A 12,418-nucleotide genomic window follows, 5' to 3' on the forward strand; every position below is an offset into this window, starting at 1 on the left:
TGATTGATTGATTGACTGATTTTTATTTGAGACAGGGTTTTTCACCTAATGCTCTCACTTGTAGCTCAGCAATTCAACTAGACTGAGTGGTCTAGAGCCCCCAGGATTCTCCATCTGACAATGGGATTTAAAAAGTGTCCCAGCACACCTGGCTTTTTACATCAGTGCTGAAGATCTGAACTCAGGTCTTAATCATTGTGTGATAAGCAAGCACCAAATACACCTCACTGGTCCCCCCAAAGGTGCAACAATAAGTAACCACAATGCAAGCTTTATACTCAAGAAAGCAGCGCCACAATAGACAGCCAGCTATGAAGATGCGTCCCCATTTGTCCAATAGGACAGCCAGCTATGAAGACGCTTCCCCATTTGTCCAATAGAACAGCCAGCTATGAAGATGTGTCCCCATTTGTCCAATAGGACAGCCAGCTATGAAGATGCGTCCCCATTTGTCCAATAGGACAGCCAGCTATGAAGATGCGTCCCCATTTGTCCCAGCAGTGTTTTGTGCTTCCTTTGCTTTTCTTTCATTTGAGATATTGATTTTTTTTCCACTTTAATTTGACGTTGGTGTTTTATTCATATAAACATTTTAAACTAATAAGTTAATTTGCATTGATGTATATCCACTGTCTATAGTTCTGGATTAGATGGAGTCATTTCATACAACTGTAGAATAGACTTAGAATAGATTTCTCCCATACCTTCTGCCCCCTCCCTGCCTTGGTCCCTTTTGTTCCCCCAGACAATGTTTTTTTTTCTACTTTAATGTCACATATACATACATGATTTTAAGTATTATCCCAAAACTAGAAACCATAAATTAAAGAAAATATGTTATCTTTCTGAGATTGACTTAATTCATTTAATACGCTCACCCTCACTTGCATCCATTTTTTGAAAACGGTTTATAATTTTATTCTTCTTTATTACTAAGAAACTTTCAAATATATATTACATATATTACATTTTCTACATCCATTCCCCATCTGTTAAAGTATCATTTTCTAAATACAATGTCAGTCTACTCTTTTACATTCAGGTCAATATTGAATGTTTTATAATCTAAATAGTTCAACTTGATTTTCATTTCCCAAAATACAAGTGTATTTTTTACAAATCTGAGCCTGTGTGATGACAATGAGATTTGGAAATGTTTTATAGATAAGACAATACTTTGTTGGGTGAGTCTGTAGAGGAAACGTTAAGGGGGAGGTGCATGGGGAAGAGTGTTCTCTATACAACTCTTGCTTGGAGGCTAAAGTCACAAAATGGAGGGTGCCCTTGACTAGAGATGGATGCTTATTCTGTTCCTGGGGAGTTCACATCCTAATCATGGAAGACTGGCAGTACCAGAGAAAATAATTCAGTAACCTTTGAATTATTTATTGTAAGAAAAGTCATACAACGACAGAGACAGTCACAGACACTAGGTGGGAGATGTCCAAGGTACAACGACAGAGACAGTCACAGACACTAGGTAGGAGATGTCCGAGGTACAATGACAGAGACAGTCGCAGACACTAGGTGGGAGATGTCCGGCTTTTGACTTGTTTGGCTGAGGCCACGTGTTCTCATTTAGAAGTGAGTGTGGGACTCCTTATGAGGGATGATGGCCATGAACTTCTGACCCTCTGCCTCCACCTTTCAAGTGGTTTACATTAGTGCTTGGATGCCACACCAGGCTTTTTGAGGTTTTCGTTTGTAGTGAGCTTTCATATAAGCCAGGGTCTCCCTGAACTTTCTATGTACCTAAGAATAGCCTTGATCTCATTATGCCTCCTAAGTGCTGGGACTTACAGGCAAGCGCTGACACCTCAGGCTACTTGATTTTTGATGAAGGGACGGTTGCTTCGTTTTGAAATTGGTTCTCAAAATTTGAGGGATGTGTGTAATATCCCAGAGTCTTGAAATACTTGAAAATTACCCTTTGTAAGAAACTTTTCTGTAGGTTTACATTACTCAAAGAAAATAGCTCCCCTTGCAAAATAAATTATGCCAAACCAATCAGAACTTTTCCAAGCCCTTGTTGAAAAATATTGAGTTTACTCAGAATGTCAAATAGGACAACAAAAAAAAAGAGCCCATGCCCTCTTTTACGCAGGGTTCCTATTGCTGTGATAAACACCATGGTTTAAACCAAGATGGGGAAGTAAGAATTTATTTGGCTAAACTTCCACATCACAGCCTACCATCAAAGCAACTTGAGGCAGGAACTGAAGAAGCCACAGAGAAATGCTTTCTGGCTTGTTTACTCCGCTTGCTCTGTTATGCACCCCAGGACCACCTGCCCAAGGGTGACCAGGCCACAGTGAGCTCAGACCATCCAGATTGGCTGAGGTGTCCCTGAAGGTCAGGCAGCTGTCTGCTTCTGGTAGATGAAGTGGTGAGGGTTTGTGGCATGAAGGCCGGTGCAGGTTCCTCCCATCTGTGACTCCTTCTTGACTCATCAGGAAACTTCTTGGAGCACCTACCACAGAATGGGGCTGGGAAGGGGGATTTCCAGCCGCATAGTTTGCCATTGCAACTACTTCTTTTGTAACACGGGCAATTCTGAGTCAGAGACTTCTGGAAAGCAGTGTTTTGGTGCAGCTAGGGTCTTCCTAGGTCAAGAGAGACTTGCAAAAGTTTCATTTTTAGGGGCTTCTGATAAAATCTGAAAATAGGATTAAAGCCGTGGTGATATTTTTTTCGGCTTCTTTTTTTCTCACATTTTTTTATTAGATATTGTCTTTATTTACATTTCAAATGTTATCCTCTTCCCTAGTTTCCCCTCCAAATATGCCCTACCCCCTACCCCTGCTCCCCAACCCACCCACTCCCATACCTGGCCCTAGTATTCCCCTATACTGGGGCTTAGAACCTTCACAGGACCTAGGGCCTCTCCTCCCGTTGATGACCAACTAGGCCATCCTCTGCTACATATGCAGCTAGAGCCATGAGTCCCACCATGTGTTTTCTTTGGTTGGTGGTTTAGACCCTTGGAGCTCTGGGGGTATTGGTTAGTTCATATTCATGGTCCTCCTATGGGGCTGCAAACCCCTTTAGCTCCTTGGATCCTTTCTGTAGCTCCTTCATTGGGAACCTGTGCTCCATCCAAGGGATGACTGTGAGTATCCACTTCTGTATTTGCCAGGCACTGGCAGAGCCTCTCAGGAGACAGCTATAACAGGCTCCTGTCAGCAAGCACTTGTAGGCATCCACAATAGTGTCTGGGTTTGGTGGTTGTTTATGGGATGGATCCCCAAGTGGGGCAGGCTCTGGATGGTTGTTCCTTCAGTGACAGCAGAAACTGGAGAGGTTGTGGAGAAAGAGGAACACTCCTCCATTGCTGGTGGGACTGCAAGCTGGCACAACCACTCTGGAAATCAATTTGGCAGTTCCTCAGAAAATTGGACATAGTTCTACCAGAAGATCCAGCAATATCACTCCTGGGCATATACCCAAAAGATGTTCCAACTGGTAATAAGAACACATGCTCCACTGTGTTCATAGCAGCCTTATTTATAATAGCCAGAAGCTGGAAAGAACCCAGATGTCCCTCAACAGAGGAGTAGATACAGAAAATGTGGTACATTTACACAATGGAGTACTACACAGCTATTAAAAACAATGAATTTATGAAATTCTTAGACAAATGGATGGATCTGGAGGATATATTATAAGTGAGGTAACCCAATCACAAAAGAACAAACATGATATGCACTCATTGATAAGTGAATATTAGGCCAGAAACTCATAATCCTTCTTAGAAGGGGGAACAAAATACCCATGGAAGGAGTTACGAAGTGGTGATACATTTTAATTGTTTAAAAGTTAAAATTGAATGGTAATGAGTTTTTCCTTTGGTTTGGTTTTGTTTTGTGGTAAAATTTGTGTTATTCTTTGGTAATTTTATACATGTATACAATGATCATAACTACCCCCTTCCTATCTGCTCAATACACTCTCCCAATACATCACCCTGCCATCTTTGGGTCTTTTTTTTTTTAGGAACAAACAAACAAACAAACTTACTGAGTCCAATTAGTGCTGCCTGGGGAACACTGACTAACCTGTTGGCTTGGTTATCTTGGATCATGTGCAGTAGCCATAGCTTCAGTGAATGTATGAATGCAATGAGTACATCGTGACCAGAAGACAGCATCTCACAGTATGGCCTCCCCAACTCCCAGCTCTTTCATCCCATTGTTCTCTCCTCCAGGGTGTTCTCTGGGCTATGTTGGAGTTGATAGACGCCCTGTTTATGGGTGAACAATGAGCCTTTCTCTTTTAAACTTCTGAAATCAGATATGTGATCTTATTTGATGGTAGTAATAAATCTAAACCCAACTTAGATGCTTAAAGGATGCACTCTCAGCTCTCATTCTGAATAATACACAACTCAGGTGCCCGGGACTCTGCTCCACTCCTTGTTACCAGATGTTTCATCATTTGCAATGTGAAGGCTCAAACTCAAGGACTTATGCATGTGAAGGAAGAATTCTCTCACTGAAATAGAGCTCCACCTCTATTTTTGGATTTTTAAAAAACAAAAATACAATCTTGTATTAATTTTACAGTAAGAAAAGGACAGACTTTTAAAATATTTTATTTAAATATTGTATGCGTGTGTGTGTGTGTGTGTTTGTGTGTGTGTGTGTGCATAGTCTGTGTGCTGAGGTGTGCAAAAAGAGGCCAGAAGAGGCTGTCAGATCCCCTGGAGCTAGAGTTACAGGTGGCTGTGAACTGTTCAGTGTAGGTATTGAGAATCAAACTTGGTTTCTGTGGAAGAGGAGCAAGTGCTCTTAACTACTGGGTCATCTCTCCAGTTCTAAAAGGTTGTCTTGAGGTCATTTGTAGTGAGCTTAGCCCCTAAAGGAATATCTAGCCTATCCTCCAAAACATTACATTAAGGACGGTATTTAAATGTCTCTCTTACTGAGTCATTGTTAAGGAATGGCTGGGAAGGTCATGGAGGATTTTTTACATTGGTCTGGAGTTGAAAATAACGTGTCTCTGATGTGTTTATGTAAAGAGAAAGAGAAAGGGGGATATGTTCTATGGGAGTGCGGTGAGGTACGGGGGAAAGGGGTGTCTCAGCAGGCTCATGCAGAGACATCTTCCCCTGAGGGACCGGCCACACGGTTATAGCATAGTTTATTTAGGGCATGGGGAAGGAAGTCAAGAGGGTAGTAGAGGCAGAGAGAGAGTAGAGAAATAGAGACCGGCCATGAGCACAGAGAGAGGGTGGGGAAGGGGATGGGGAGAGAGGGGGAAGGGAAGTAGAGAACAAGAGAATGAGAGGGCAAGCGAGGGAGGAGGGGCCAAGCAGCCCCTTTTATAGTGAGTCAGGCCTACCTGGCTGTTGTCAGGTAACTGTGGGGTGGGGCTTAGACAGAACGCTAACAGTCTTCCATCCACCAAACCTTCAACCCAAAATGTGTCCTGTCTACAAGAAGTGCAGGGACAAAGATGGAGCAGAGACTGAGGAATTCCAGCCAGTGACTGGCCCAACTTGAAAACCATCCCATGGGCAAAAACAAATCCCTGACACTATAAATGATGCTTGCAGACAGGACCCTACCATAACTGTCCTCTGAGAGGCTCTGCCCTACAACTGACCAAAACAAATACAGAGACCCACAGGCAAACATTAGAGAGAACTCGGAGAGTCCTGTGGACAAGCTGAAGAAAGGGTTGAGGGATCCAGAGGGTATAGGGACTCCACAAGAAGACCAACAAAAGTCAACTAACCTGGACCCTTGGGGGCTCCCAGAAACTGAACTGCATCTAGGCCTCCAGCATATATGTAGTAGATGTGCAGCTTGGTCTTCATGCAGATCCCCCAACAACTGGAGCGGGGGCTGTCCTTGACTCTGTTGCCTTCGTGTGGAGCCTGTTCCCCTAACTGAACTGCCTCATCTGGCCTCAGTGGGAGAGCATGTACCTAGTCCTGCAGTGGCTTGATGTGCCAGGATTGGTTGATATGGGAAGGGGGTACTCCCCCTTATCAGAGGAGAAGGGAAGAGGGGATGGGGAGAGAGGCTATGAGGGGCTGGGATCCGGATATAAAGTAAATCAATAAATAAATGAGAAAAAAAGAAAATAATGGGTCTCATTGTGAGCCAAATGTCCATTCTCCCTGCCTCTGCTATATTTTACCCTTTTGTTGTCCAGGCCAGCCTTGAACTCACTAAGTAAACTTAAACTTCTGGTCTTCCTATCTCCTCCCTTGTGTGAAGACCACAGGGGTATGCTGTCACGCCTGCTTGTCCTTGGTATACTTAATTTTAAGGGACAACCCTGAGACATTGACTGTGCAATCATTCAAGTCTGAAGCGAGAGCCCAGTCTTGGCTTGGTTGTTCTGCAGCCTTTTCCCGGTAAGGGATCTGGTAAATGGTCTATGGCCAATAAGACTTTGTTCATGAGTGGATTCCAACCCCTAATCCAGTCCTCGGCTTTAGCATTGACCCTGTGCTTTCTACAGGACTTTATATATAAAACTTTATACATTTTGAAACCTGAAGCCAAAATGTAAACATACCTGTGACAAATGGGATTTGTTAAAAGTCACAACACACTTTGATATACAAAGCAAACCAGGAGCTGGAGTGATGGATTCTCAGTATTTACTTCTCTATGGGCAGTGGGACTTGGGAGAGTGGAGCCTAAAAATGAGACGCGCTAAAGTCTCATGTAAAAACCAACTTTATTCAGAGCATCAGACAATGTGTATCTGAGGGTTAAGGGGAAACTTGAGTAAAGTGTCCAACCACAGGGGCAAGCTACACATGAAGGGTAAGCTGCACATGTCTAAACCATGGGTTTTCATAGAGCAAATGACAATAGCCAATGGTACTGGATAATCTGAAGGGAACTCGATGTCCCGCACCAACCGTCTCGCCAGCAAGAACGACGCGGCACACAAACAGGATCCTTCTGTAGCAAAGCTTTAATACTCTTGAGAGGGAGAGCACAAGCTTCCAAAAACGGAGACCCCGAGCAACAAAACCGCCTCCCTTATATAGGAGCTCTACTCCGCCTCGGATGTGGCGCTCATGGATTGGCACAGGTCGAATCATGCGATGTGATGTCAGAGGCGAGCACTCTGGCCCTTAGGGTGTGGCCTGGCTTACGCATGCGCAACATAGTATCACTCCCGGCAGCGGATGTCAGCGCCATCTTGTAATGGCGATGTGAGGCGGCGCTCCACAACTCATTCCTCTCTGATGCACGTTAGAGTGGCAGGAAAGCATAATCCAAGAACAAAACCATACTCTAGTAGAAGCTGAGATCACAAGGTTCTTGTCTTGGTGTCTTAAGAGTTTTTTCACAAGCACTCAGAAATCTCACACGACTCCACTCTTGGATCTTCCAGTATCTCCACAGTTCTTTCAAAGGACTCTCGCATTTGGTTTACAGCACCAATGTTGGGCAGTTTAAAAATGCCTGTAACTCCAGCTCCAAGAGAGGTCACGCTCCCTCTGGCCTCCGTGGGCACACACACATATGTGTGTGGCACATACCTATATGCACACAAAGAAAACTTTAAAAAAAATCTTTTTAAGCGAACAAAACTAAACGAAGGCTTGAATATCTAAAGTAGATGATCGGCAAAGTGAGACTCTGGAATCAGAAGGGGTGACAGGTGTCACAACAGGCCTGCCGCTCACTCTGGTAGAGCTTGGAATGTGTTATTTTTTTTTAACTTTTTATTGACTTTTTGTGTGATTACATTATGCACCTGTACTGGATAGCTTTGTGTCAACTTGACACAGCTGGAGTTATCACAGAGAAAGGAGCTTCAGTTGGGGAAATGCCTCCATGAGATCCAGCTGTAAGGCATTTTCTCAATTAGTGATCAAGGGGGGAGGTTCCCTTGTGGGTGGTGCCATCTCTGGGCTGGTTGTCTTGGGTTCTATAAGAGAGTGAACTGAGCAAGCCAGTAAAGAACATCCTTCCATGGCTTCTGCATCAGCTCCTGCTTCCTGACCTGCTTGAGTTCCAGTCCTGCATCCTTTGGTGATCAACAGCAGTGTGGAAATGTAAGCTGAATAAACCCTTTCCTCCCCAACTTGCTTCTTGGTCATGATGTTTGTGCAGGAATAGAAACCCTGACTAAGACAGCACCCCAGTCCCACTCATCTCCCCGTTCCTTCATATCTGTTCTCCCTTGCAACCTCCCTGCCCCAAATAAAACGCACATACAAAATAAAAAGCATAAAAACCATCCCGTGAGCCAGGCGTGGTGGCGCACGCCTTTAATCCCAGCCCTCGGGAGGCAAAGGCAGGCAGATTTCTGAGTTCAAGGCCAGCCTGGTCTACAAAGTAGGTTCCAGGACAGCCAGGGCTATACAGAGAAACCCTGTCTCGAAACACCCCCCCCCAAAAAAAAATCTCGTTGTGGAAGCTACAGTGTGTCACAGTGTGTCCCACAGTCTACCCCTCTTTCCACACATCATCACTTGGAAATGTTCATTGCAGTGAGTCACTGGTCTGGTTTGAGGTCTCTGACTTCTGTGACACCATCAACATTGCATACTCACTGGAACTCCTCCTGGTTATCCTGTTGTTGCCCTGTGTCGTGGAGATCCTGTGGCTTTGAAGCAGCAGGACTGGCCCTTTCGCATGTCCCTTTTGCATGTCCCTTTTGCATGTCCCTGCCACTTGCTGATAATATAGGTTTGAGGATGGGCCAGTTCAGAACTCTGGACCTGTGTTCCAGTGGTAGCTGAGTTGGTCAGCTCACTCAGCTCTCCCTTACCGCACACACACACACACACACACACACACACACACACACGCACGCACCCCAACCAGGACTAGCCCACCAGCACTGTTTCAGAGAAACCACCCAATGCTGCCATCGGCAAGAGACGTGGTCAGCTCTCCTGTTCTCAAGGCCGGCTCCCCAGCACCCATACCTCCAGAACCAGCTCTACTATGCCGCCCAAGGCCGGACCCACTCTCCCAAGTGCGGCAGACTGTCAGGAGTTGGAACGGCTCTCCTGCTCACACATCCTCGGGCTGGCTCACTATGCCTTCACGACCAGGGCCAGCTCCACTGTGTTTCCAGGAGAGATGCAGGCTCTGCTCTCTAGGTTGCTGCTGCAGCTAGCAATGGACAGGGACAGCTCATCCTCTGTCATGACTCCAGGGCCAGTTCTCCCAACTGCTGTAGGCGGTGAGGAGTGCAGGGCGGGGGAGGGTGCATCACCCCTACCCCCACACCTCCTTAGGACAGATGAGTGGCAAGATCAGCTCTCTCACACTCACGCCCTCGGTGCTCACTCACGACATCCCCCTCCTTCACACTGTCACCATGGCCAGCTCCCACTGTGTACTTGGCTGATGCATAGGACCTACTCTCCCAGAATTCAGCTGCTAAAGAGAGGTAGGGCCAGCTCTCCAGAGCACTGCATCCAGTGAGGGGCAGGGCCAGTTACGCACAACCTCTGGACATCCACTGGGCCCCAGTGGCTGCCCTGGCTCTAGTGGTAATATGAACCACAGGCATAGACACTGACCCCTGCTGCTGTGTAGCCACGCACTCAGACTTAGCCCTCTGTGGCAGCTCGGGCTGAGACCTCACTATGGCCCCAGGTTGCCAGACTGGACCATTACAACATACGACCCTTCTCTACCCTGGAGTCTCCAGTTCTGTCTCTTCATAATGCTCAAGCTGCCCCACTTCTCTTTCTTTCCCACCTGACCACCATACACTCGAACATTGTGGTGGCTGTCCATGTGGCTGGAGGGCCCCTGGGTGACATCCTCCAACTATGCTGTGTGACTTGGCAGCAAGTGGGTTGCTGGAGTTCATCACCAGCCAGGTTCAGGACCAGAAGGATATGTGGAACCCTTGAAAGAAGATTGTACCAAGAAGTGCTGTTCACACATTCTGGCACCAGACAGCTCAGGCCACCTTTATTTATGTTCACAGCTGAAAGGTTTTGCATACATTTTCTCACATGCAGTCTCTTTTAAGAACTTCCTTGTGGAATGAACTATTTTATGTGCCTGGCCCTTTAAATGAATCTATGCTCTACAGTGTCAGTTGGCCCTTGGGATTCTGGGAACAGGAGAGGATATAAAAAGTCATCAGAGGAGAGAGGAGTAGGTCTGGGGTGTGAAGTCCAGGAGTCAGAAGAGTAGGCTCTGAGAAGACAGTTGATGCAGAAAGAAAGAAGACTGTATAGGGCTAGAGATTGAGCAGATTGAAAATAAGAGACGGTTGAAAGTGAATTGGGCTGGCCGACTGTGGGTGGCAGCTGAGCCATGAGAAGCTAAGCTGAGCCAGAGAAGATGGTGGTTAGGAGAGAGAAAAGGAGAGGCCACAAAGTAGCAGAAAGAAAGAAAGAAAGAAAGAAAGAAAGAAAGAAAGAAAGAAAGAAAGAAAGAAAGAAAGAAAGAAAGAAAGACCATAAAACTACACACACAATGCTATACTTCCTACATTTAACAATCATGTGCACTCTGTACTTTCCACCTGTCTTCCTTAATCTCCACGGCTTCCTGCTAACCCACCAACTGTATCCAGAAAGAGGAAGCATAGCTTCAGCAAGCAGTTAACATCTAACCCAGCACATTGGTACACAACCAAGTGACCCTTGTCTGCAGCAACTGTACTTTTAGTATAGACGGTGATAGGCTACGTATCTGGGAGATTCTCATTATCGACACCAAGCGCCTCCCCACATCCTAGTCAGGAGATCTAATTCCTCAATTCCCAGTGCTCATGGCCAGTCAGTAACCTGAGTCAGTTCTTCATCCTTGCTTGGCTCTCCTCGGAATGTTCCTATTAATTCTTGGTGCCAATGTTCCAGCAAGATTGCCCTAACCTTTTGATCATTATCTAGCTGCTTTTTAGAGTAGGTCAGTGGGCAAATGGTTGTCAGAACCAAGTTCCCATCAGAAGAGAACATCCAGATGTTAGCTGATGTTGACAAGTTATTCTCTACCAATAAAATGAGCCAATTCAAGCCAAATTAAAGTATAAAGGTAGGTTTACTGGGGGTACCAGCTCATTGACCACACAGGCGGGAGTAAGAGAAGTTGCCATGGGGAGGGAGGAAGAGGGGAAGAGGAAGTGAAAGAAAGAGTGTGAGCCTACAGGAAGAGAGAAAATGCAGAGAGAGAGAGCATGCATGCAAGCACACACACATACATACACACTCACGCATGCACACACACACACATACACACACATACACACTCACGCATGGACACACACACATACACACTCACGCATGCACGTACACACACACACGCATGCACGTACACACACACACACACACACACACACACACACTCACACACGCACATGCAAAATGTCTGGATTATAGGGAAGAGCTTCTTGGAGAGGGGAAACCCAGCCCCTGGGCCAGAAAGTTCAGGGCAGAGGGTGAGATATTCCAGCCATGACCTGTGACAGACAGGGACTGGGAAATTCTGGGAGAGCCTGGAGGCCAGGTCCACTTTGGTATGTTAAATATGCACCTCAGCTGCTAGTTCCAGGTCTGAAACCCAACAGATGTACCCTGACCAGGCCCTCCTGTTGACTCAACCACATCACCTTTATTCACAAACATAGGGGTTAATGATCTGCTCCATCCCCCACAACCCTCAGAGACAAAAAAGAATGGATCACCCCCAAACTTTCTTTCCTGATTCTGAGAAAACATCTGTCACAAAGTAAAGTAAAAGTAAGACTTCCAATAGCAAAGCCAAAAATGCAAAGGCATCCCCTCAGTAAAGACCAGGAGATTCTGTAGGGATATCCAGCTCCTTAGGCCTTGCCATAAGGAAAGCTGTCTGCATTACATTCGTGGTCCTTTCCAGCAGAGGCTTTGCCTCTGCCAGTGGGTGTTTATGGCCCTCCTGTTCTGCACACTGGAAGACAGGTCTGTGGGTGCATGATCCACAGGTCTATGACTGTCTTCATCTTCCTCTTCCCATGCTGCCCTGCATGGATTGATTTGATTTTTATATGTACTAGACATAAGACAGCTTTGACCACCAAGCCAGGCATGAAGCTAGGATGAACAAAGGACCGCCATCTGCTCTGCCCCTGACTGATGTAAGAATACCACCACCACCAAGGGGTCTCTTTGCCCATTCCCCAGGGGGGTGGAATGTATAATTTTATACATATGCGTCCCCTTAATCACCACTTGACTCTGTTAGAAAGACAGTTTTTCTTTTCTTTCCATTCCTTTATTTCTGTGTTTCCTTTTTATTTATTTATTTATTTATTTATTTATTTATTTATTTATTTATTCATTTATTTATTTTTGTGGTGCAGGGATCAAACAAGAAGCCATACAGTACTACTAAACACTACCACAGAGTTGCTTTTGTTGGCTTTGTTTTGGGGATTGTTTATTGGCTGTGTGTGTGTGTGTGTGTGTGTGTGTGTGTGTGTGTGTGTGTGT

At 45.6% G+C, this 12,418-nt stretch overlaps 1 non-coding gene across 1 annotated transcript; it reads right to left on the bottom strand.

Annotated features, from left to right (window-relative positions):
- Positions 1-11,969: 11,969 nt before the first annotated feature.
- Positions 11,970-12,114, bottom strand: LOC115065117. The gene has a single exon (XR_003844920.1). It is a non-coding gene; the product is annotated as a small nucleolar RNA SNORA48 (small nucleolar RNA).
- Positions 12,115-12,418: the final 304 nt, after the last annotated feature.

This window comes from Mus pahari, chromosome 12 (genome assembly GCF_900095145.1).
Source record: "Mus pahari chromosome 12, PAHARI_EIJ_v1.1, whole genome shotgun sequence".
Taxonomy (NCBI): domain Eukaryota; kingdom Metazoa; phylum Chordata; class Mammalia; order Rodentia; family Muridae; genus Mus; species Mus pahari.